The 10000-nt window shown below is 42.2% G+C and overlaps 1 long non-coding RNA gene across 3 annotated transcripts in view; it reads right to left on the bottom strand.

The window, feature by feature from the left end:
• The window catches only part of LOC307022589, a 100636-nt gene that overhangs the window by 88570 nt on the left and 2066 nt on the right, over positions 1-10000 (bottom strand). The gene's annotated exons all lie outside the window — the stretch shown is intronic.

Below are 10000 nucleotides of genomic sequence, written 5' to 3'. Positions count from 1 at the left end.
AACAAAGCATATATAAGTGCAAAGCCTATTAAACACACACTCATGCACACAGACAGAAACAAAAACACTTGAACTCAGACATCCAAGAGACAAGAAAGAAAAAGAAACAACTCGTGATAAAGTGTGCAAGTTATAGGTTTAGAAAACAAATACACTGTTTTAGCAATGTTGTGCAGAGTATTTTACATTTTTATGAAAAATAATCCAATTAATGTTAACACATCCTTATTACGAGGACATGTCATTTGACGTTTTCTGTGGATCGTACCGACATGGGATTAGGGTTGCATTTTAGTATAGATATAAAGACGTTCAACAAACTTACAAGCAAATTAGACAGAGGACACTAGGTCATGTCCAGCAGTGAGGCATGCTGTGCTGCAACATTAAAACAACACATCAGAGACAGAGAGCTACAAAAGAGAAGAAAGGCGACACAGGAAGAATTAAGAGGATATGGGCAACAAAAAGGAATGGCCATGATAACAATACAACAAAAAGACCAAAAGACTTAAAGAGAGAACAAGGGATAGATGGGGACAAAGTGATAAAGTGTGTGTGTATTCATTATAAAAGTGTTTTGATTGTCTTGGCGTCCTATCAGGTGGCATCAAACCCGTGTGCGATCTGGAGGGGAACAACAAAGTGGATCCTGGGGCCTGCAGAAAGAAGCCTTTTTGATCGCGCTAATTAAAAGCCATTTTGTTTAAAACAAACAGACACAAGTCTAATTGGCTCTTTTCCATAAGAAAGGGATGGATGTTGAAAGTGGAAAACGCATAGAGGAGGGAGGGAGGAAGTGTGTTTGTGTGTGTGTGTGTGTGTGTGTGTGTGTGTGTGTGTGTGTGTGTGTGTGTGTGTGTGTGTGTGTGTGTGTGTGTGTGTGTGTGTGTGTGTGTGTGTGTGTGTGTGTGTGTGTGTGTGTGTGTGTGTGTGTGTGTGTGTGTGTGTGTGTGTGTGTGTGTGTGTGAGGTGGTGATGGTGTTGTTGGATCAGAGGGAAGCTGTGCTCAGCCTGGCACATGCACTGCTTTAGACACACACATGTATGCATGGTAGCGCACACACTGTAGTACTGTGACCCACTATCAGGGATACCCTTCAGCAATCTGAGCATACCGCAAAAAGCCATTGCAAGTATTTCAGGAGATAACAGGTGGAGTAAACAAACAACAAAACAGAACACACACAAATTCACCCAGGCATAACAATTCAAAGAAACTACTGTTATGTTGAACATATGGTGGAGTTAAACAGTCCCCACATGTTCCAATATTCATTATGTATAAGCAATATCAACTTTGAATCTTTCTTTCTTTGAACTTATAGGGACCTGGCCTTTTCATTTCTTCATTTTCACTTTTGTAATGCGTTTTCTGTGTGTACTCTACCTTTCTTTTAAGTAGCATTAGTAGGAAATGGCATGATCATTACACTATAGTACAGAAATGGCATTCACATGCTCCTCAAAGTCTTATTTCCACAGTTGGGAATTTTGAAAAATTACTGGTTTTATGCGCTTTAAGTCAGTATTTTAAAAAACATGTAAAACATTTTTAACTTTCAAAGATATTGGAAGATATAAGAAATGGTGGTAGAGAAATTTAGCAGACCCAGCGCTCTCCTCATAAATCACATGTGGTAAATTCAAGTCAACAAATGTAAAATGTGTCAAATATTTGAGGAACATTTGCACACACATTACACACTCACAAACTGCACGTGTGTCATATGTACACACACACTGACACACCTGGGGCTGAACAGGGAACAGATTGTCTCCTTCCACCTCTGAGTCATCACATCACGGCCTGCAGCCCCTCCGGCTGACTTCACACTGTTCTGCTAAAACTGACTGAAGTAAACTGAGCCGAGCAGGATCAGATGGGGGGGTGGGGGGGTCTGTCTAAACTGAACTGGACTCTGGGGTTAACTCACCCAGCAAGGCATGTAATCCAGTTTAAACCAGTGCAATTACGTTGTGAAGGCAGTGTACTTGAGTGATGCTACAGTCAATAATAGACTGTGTGTGTGTGTGTGTGTGTGTGTGTGTGTGTGTGTGTGGGGGTGTGTGTGTGTGTGTGTGTGTGTGTGTGTGTGTGTGTGTGTGTGTGTGTGTGTGTGTGTGTGTGTGTGTGTGTATATAAAGAGATATTCCTCTTGCCGAAACGTACTCTATCATTGTCAAATAAATTATTTTGTAAATTCAAAAACACACATTTGCACACTTTGTACGCTGAGCATGCAATGACACATATGTGCAGTGTGTATGTGAAAACATTCTTGCAGAAAATAACAAGCATGATGAATGTTTTGTACAGCGTCAACGATCGTCAAATTCTTTTTCCTCCTCTTTACCTTGAAATAACATCCGGAATACAGTGCTGCCTCCATCACTCACATACTCTAGACCAGGGGTCTCCAACCTTCTTTAGGATGAGAGCTACTTTTTGTAGTGTATGTATTTAGCACATTTTAACATTATTATACACTCACCTTTAACCTTTGTGTGCTGTTTGGGTCTGTGGGACCCGCTCTCAGTGATTACTACAAGAAGATGTATGCAATTTAATTATTTTAACCTGCTTTATTTGGGGGTGGACCTCCCATCCTCTAGGGGGGTCCGGGGGCAGGGAAGATTTTTTTTTAAAGTTGAAGTTAAATGCATCAATCTGGTGCACTTTGAGCACAACATAAATGTATGGATACAGCTCTCAACACTCATATACGTCTTTAGAATATGTTCACAACCAATAACAAATCATTTAAACTTGTTTATTCTTATCTTGTGTTACCTAGTTAGCATTCTTTCTTTTTATGTATGCATATTTTATTAATCACTCCCCTTTTAAACTGAATTTTTTTTTTTTACTGTCCTATAGTACACATTGGAATGATTTCATAATTGATTGTTTACAACTATATTAAATAGATAAAGATTCTCTCTCTCTCTCTCTCTCTCTCTCTCTCTCTCTCTCTCTCTCTCTCTCTCTCTCTCTCTCTCTCTCTCTCTCTCTCTCTCTCTCTCTCTCTCTCTCTCTCTCTCTCTCACAGAGGCTGTGTGCTCCTCCGTGGCGATGACGGATTGCGTAAAAGAATAAATAAACATATTTGTAAAGTGGGTGGACACAAACGGGATTTCGAAAAGTGGGGGGGACATGTACCCCCTGTCCCCAGTGGAAATTACGCCATGCGTGTGTGCGTCAAGTGCAATAAATATATAGTAAAGCTCTGCCCCTCATGTGCTGTATAGGCTGTTCAATGGGGCTGATGTGTTGTAGATTCTGCCAGAAGGAAAATCACGGTCAAACTCCTTATGAAGCGGTGAGGTGCCACTACACATTGCTTTTCTTCCCGACTGCAACGCTGGTCCCGCAAATCAAGCAAGAACGTGATTGGTCGATATTCATTGTGGGGGTGGGGGGAGGAGGGGTGTTGTATAGATATAGAGTTGTAGTAAGTAGATAGAGTTTGCTATGATTGAGGTTTCGTTTATGCATAGGGTAGATTCTTTTAATTACATTTCCTTATTTTTTACATTTTGGATTTGCTTGGCGAGCTACTCATTGAGGGCTTGCGAGCTACCGGTAGCTCGTGGTCTACGTGTTGGAGACCCCTGCTCTAGACCTAGGAAGTTCCCATGTAAAGACACACACATACTGTAAGCACTTAGATGCAAAATGGCCCACTTCACATCACAAAAAACAAGTTACTGAGAATAAACACAAACACGCATCGTCTTTTCCTCACACACACAAGGCCCAAAATACATTCTTCAGCGATTGTGTTTACAACTATGAGAAAGGAGCCGGCGTCTTGAGCGGCAAAAGAGACAGGGGGCAATTTTAACAACGTACACAATACACTGCATTAGAGCAGCGTTTTCCCGTCTTGCCGCAACAGAACATTCACTTATCTATATGATAATAGGAGGGCGCTGAGCTCAATGTGACAACAAGAGAGAGACACAACACAATGCCGAGCGGCGCCTGCAGACAGAGTGATCCGAGATGTAATCGGCTCCAGAGAGAACAACAGGGAGAGGAAAGAGAAAGGAAGAGGAAGATACACGTCTTTATGTGCGACACAATTTGGAGTTTGGTGGATTGACAATGGAGCTATCAACAACAAAGCGCGGAGAGCAGCCTATTGTTGGGGAACATATCTTTTGAGGAGATATTGATGCTGAAAAGGGGATGAAATACAGTGCGATATAGGAAGTACTGACGCCAATACACTAGCACCTGGTGAGTATAAGTGGAGTGTGATTGTAGACTTGACACAGTTTGGATGGATTACAGTGTTTCTAGCCAATGTTTAATGTATGTTTGAACAAACAGGACCTATTCTACTGGATGTGGAGCAAAAAGTAGCAAAATGGTGTCAAAGTGAATGTTTGAAGCTGGGTTTTTTGTTGAAACTTGAATGTGTATGTATGAAGAGCCTATTGAACTTTAATTAGTTTTTTAAGAATCTTCACTCTTCTTGATAGACTGATGGAAAGATAAGGATCAATCGTGTGATGTTAAAGGAAAAGTGTACTAATGGGTGATCAGTAATAAGGTGCAAGGGATCTACTATACTGATGACTGCTCTAACTAAGTTTGTCGTAACTTCCAGCTCCTTTTTAAAACTAGATTCATGTTGATTTGCCGATCTCAGCAAATTCCCCCCAAAATATTGACCTTTTCCTTTCAAGCTGGCATGCCACCACAGGACAATGAGCCACAATAATCAGCTAAAGAAGAAGCGAGAGCAGGAGCAGAAATCACATAGGAATTGCACTTTCTTTTGGCTCATATGATCTATTATTAATCCAATCTTGCAACGGACCCTTACATTTTTTGGGGGGGAGAAAAAAATCATATTGAGCAAATTAATGAGGTAAACGTAATGATCTGAGATGATCAAAGGATATCAGTGTTGGGCAAAGTATAGCCACCAATTAGTAAAACAAGCGCAGGAAAGGGACTAAAATATGCACCACCGCGCCTGATGAAAAGACAGGGTCAGAGAGAATGGACTAATTTCACAAATGAAACGACGTGCACCAAGACAGGCCCACGTGTGTGTGTGTGTGTGTGTGTGTGTGTGTGTGTGTGTGTGTGTGTGTGTGTGTGTGTGTGTGTGTGTGTGTGTGTGTGTGTGTGTGTGTGTGTGTGTGTGTGTGTGTGTGTGTGTGTGTGTGTGTGTGTGTGTGTGTGTTCCAGGAATAGGTGGGGGGGGGTGTTGTATGCGGGTCATGTTTAGATTCCCCTTGGGTCTATGAGCAGAGAGAGTCAGGGAGGTCCCACAAGAGCAGCAGGAGTGGAGCTGGCTTTACTTTGATAACAATAATAAGGTATTTCTCTCTCTCTCTCCTTCTCCCTCTCTCTCTCTCCGTTTCCTTTTTTTATCCCGCTTTGGCACAATGAGCGCTGCCGCTCTCGTTTGATCCATGAAAGAAGCTTGTTATGTTTTTTTGAAGAGTTTGATGCACAAAAGAACAGGAGAAAGAAAAAGAAAGTTAGGAAATAGGCTGCATCTGTCCAACTTGGACTTTGGTTCATTAGGAAGGCCTCAAGGGCGTACTTCTTTTAGTGAGTTTGTGTTTTGTTATGTTTTTGTAAATCTTTTTGTTTGTTTTAAGGGGTGGGTTGCTTGACACTTCTATTTAGTACAAGGTGCTATGGTTTGTGTAATTGTGGACGCAAAGATGGTCTTATATTGTTGTTGCATTGTAAAAAAAAAGTGAAAAGCCAGACAAAGGATCAACCCTTTTTTCTTTTCTATTCTGAAGCTCATTAAGAGAAGAAGAAGAATGGGATATCTGAAATGATGAGACGGGAGTTTACTCAGCTTTGTCACTGAACAGCTGATCCTACGGTGGCCGCCAAGTGCAAACACGCTACAACGGCCCACCAACGTCTTCACCAACTAAGACCCTAGCCACACGGAGACGATAACGAAAACGAACCGAATTCGAAATCAAAAAAGTATTCCGTCCACACACAATCGGCACCACAAACGTGTCCGTTCACACGAGACCGCTCGAGACGCTGTAGTACATACAGTATGCCGGGACTATAAGTGGCGTTGTACTTCCGCCACAAAATACACCAAAAGCAGCGAATAAGACCCCCGAGCATGGTTGCCATGGTTGCCCTTCTGTTTATTCTCCGCGGTGGATTTAGCAACATGTAGTTCATGTAGTTCTCCATGTCCACTTGTTACTGATGGTTGTGGTAGAGGAGCTGTAGATGTTGCACTAACATCTGTAGCATGATCAGTAGCGTCAGGAGCACAAAAGCAACCCTGTGATCTGCCATTGTTGTTGTTGGCGAAACACAACAGCAGAGGTGGGGAGAGGCAGGGCTCTGGCTGTTTCTCTTTTTCTCCCTCCCCGAGGCGAGCGTGTGCTCCTGCTGTAAAAGGCAGGTGCCACTAACTCTGAGCCTTGCTCCCGAGCAGGACGTTCTCCCCGGTAGTCCACCAGCAGATGAAAAACACCCACCTCTCCGCCTCTTCCAAGGGACGAGAGAACCGTGCGGGGGGGTCTAATGGAGGCTCCTGCTGGGTGCTCCTGCTGGGTGCACTGTCCTGCGAGATACCGGGACCTGCCTCGAAATACTCGGAACACTGTTGTTGTTGTTGTTGGCGAAACATATCAGCAATTACGCGGGGGAGCAGTAGAGGTGGGAAGAGGCAGGGTTATTGCGTCATCAGGAAATGATCGTATAGGGCGTACACACAGAGCCGTTTTGCCCCCCAGAGCGTTGCGTCTGCAGATCTACCCACCTTGGGACCCGTTATCGTTATCGCTTCTGAGTTTCCCTGTCGGCCTCGTGTGGCCGAACAGTCTATATGATAGAGAACTTTAGCGGATACGACCCGTATCGTCTCCGTGTGGCTGCAGCCTAAATGTGAGATTCTGTTAGGCCACTGGATAAAAACACATTTACAGGTGAGGTGTTGATCATCTAAAAACAGACCTAGAGGCAATTTGTGACCAGTCTCAGCATGTGTGACCCTATCTATCAATGACCTTCTCTTGGCAACAAAGTTAAAACTCCAAATCAGATTACAGAAATTGGTCATGACAAACCAAATAACTAGGGATGCACCGAATATTCGGCCGCCGAAAATTATCGGCCGAAAATTGTTAAAAAGGCCCTCTCGGCTTTCGAATGTCAGAAAAACATGGTTACGTTGGTAAACTAACGTGTTGTTGTGATGACGTAATCAAAACGCGGCGACAAGCACGGTGCGCGACCATGCGGAGTAAGGCTGGCTCACAGCCAACATGTCTGCCGCTTGGAGATATTTAAAAATATCAGAGAAAGAGGCGCGGATTGCGATTTGTAAAACGTGTTCAGCTGACATTTCTCGAGGGGGTGTAACTGCAAAGACTTTCACCACTTCGGGATTACTCCACAATTTGAAATCAAAACACCTGGACAAATATGCGGAGTAAGATCAAATCACAAGCACTGACAGCGAGAGACTGTTCAGCGCTGCCTCTCATGTGCTTGATGAGAAGAGGAACAGACTTATGGCTGATAAAGCAGAGAAACTACTGTTCATTCAAAAGAACCTCCCACTTTTCCTTAATAAGTAGACAAGGCTGGCTTATCATAAGCTTATCTAGTTCTACATGTCTACTCTATACCCACTTTCCTGAACAATTTTCATTGTGAGTTATAATTCACCATCTCAGGTTATCATTAGGGGGAAATGACAGCAGCACAGTGTTCAATATATTGTACTTTCGGTATCTAAATGATACAATGTTGTTTACATTGCTCATGAGGACAGACCACCTTATTTGTAGATTCTTGAAATTGTAATTGAATTTGTAATTGATTGTGGATTTTGTATCCAGTTTTCACTTTGTGTATCTTTATACAATGTTTACTACTTTGCTTATGAGGACAGACAGCCTTATTTACAGATTCTTGAAATTCAATTGTAATTTCATTTGTAAAAAGTTACATTCATGTGGATTTATCCAGTTTGCACCTATGTATGCATGCACTTATAGGTGCATTTGTTGTTGTTGAAGGCCTTGCTGTTACAGTCTTTATTTACACTATTTTATTGTAGGCCTACTGGCCTGGATGTTCATGCAGTTTTAAAGCACCTTGGCTTTGTTCTGAATGCACTTTGTTGTAGTTATCCTACAGAGAAAATAAAATGCACTTGACTTGGAATTAATGTACTGTATGCATTCAAAAGTGCTGAATAAATGTTTTATGGACCCATAATAGTGATTATTATTTAAGTTAAGTTTTGCCATAATCATGTCTTTTTCCATAATCAGGTAGCTGAACAACATTGGTAAAAAATGTATACATTATATATATATATATATATATATATATATATTTCTATTAATCATTTTCGGCTTTTCGGCATTCGGTTTTCGGCCAACTGTTTCCTATTTTCGGCATCGATTTCGGCCAAGAATTTCCCATTCGGTGCACCCCTACAAATAACACATTGAAGTAATTGGTTTGCCAGCGCATAATTGATTGGCCCACACAATGTTTTGACATTGTACTTCATGCGTTCCAGTTTCACTCTATCTTTAAGGAGATTTGCCGTCTTTTAAAGTCAAATATTGTAACAGCTCACTTACTAAAAGCCTCCAGAGGGAATAAAAGTGTGTGGCACTTCTCTCAATTTAAAAACAATAGATCACTTCACACTTACACAACAGAGGAGAAAAAGGGGGCGTAAAGGGAGAGGAGAAGAAGCGAGAGGGGGGGAAATAATGGTTCTCTCTGTTGAATTTTAATCCTGACCTCGAGAAGACAAAAAAGAGATAAATGAGAGGAGGGGGTATGTATTTTGGTTTCAATCTAATTTTATATTTTTGCATTGTGTATTCTCGTACGCCTCCGTATGACTATGTGTTGAGGCAGACAATGTTAGGACAAGCCACTTAAGCCCATTAGTCTAATAATGAATACGTTTTGGCAGCGCACTCCTCAGCCTTGTCCAAAGTCTGCAGAGAGATGCAAAGAAAGAGAAAAAGATAGATAGACTGATTAGAAAGATGGAGAAGAGAGAGAAAGAACCAAATGAAGGCTCGGGGCTCGACATTAAGGACTGCTAGATGGCCCGGGGCCAGTAGTATTTAGCTCGGGCCATGAAGCCTCACCTGCTGGTTCGGGCAATCTATTATGCCAGTATCATGCAGCTCGCGGATCCAGTAATGAGTGACCCGACAGTAAAACTAAACATATCTATAACTAGTTTAGGTAGTTTGGGAGGTAATTAAAATAGCTACGTGTGATATTCTAACCTGAAGTGTGTGTTTTGTTCCGCTCACCGCTGCATGTGATCATGCAGAGCTGCGTGTCGACTCGTCAGCAGCAGCTGATCCCTCTCTCCCGTCAGATTAGACTTCACTCGCGTTTATGTCCATATCGATCAGATCCAGCTAGTTTTAGCTAATGATATGACTACCTGCTTATTAAAAGACACCTTGACCTAAACAATAAGTGTCGCTATGCAACTGGGTGAGGCCACAAAGTATAGCGCAGCATTATGCATTTGTTTACATGCCCACCGGAACCCTGAGGCATTAGCAACAGATCAACGCACAATCAACCCATACAGCACATGTCTTTCTCCACATTAAGTGTTACACATTAGAATGGATTACTCTTGTCTGTCACATACTCTTCCTGTCTGTCACATAAGTGGCGCAACTGAAGCGGTATTGCGCTAAAGGGAAATTATTTTGACCGGACATTTTGACCGAGAGATTTAGATTTGCTTGCCAACGGGAACTCTGACGTCGCCATTGTGTGTGCTTCGCGGATGCACTCGGCTGCTCGGGTCTGCTCGGTCAGCTTCTGGATGAGGTGGCATTCCTTCGACCAACTTACAGTGGATAACATTACAAACATTTTTAACAGGGTAAATAATGTTTGTTTTGGCAGTTATAACTGCATGTAATGTTTTCTACTTTTTTACATCTGCGAAGGTTTTTTTGCCTTCATCAGATGGAAAGT

The sequence above is a fragment of the Notothenia rossii genome, assembly GCF_949606895.1.
Source record: "Notothenia rossii genome assembly, chromosome: 10".
NCBI lineage: Eukaryota > Metazoa > Chordata > Actinopteri > Perciformes > Nototheniidae > Notothenia > Notothenia rossii.
This window is presented reverse-complemented; position numbering and strand designations above follow the sequence as displayed.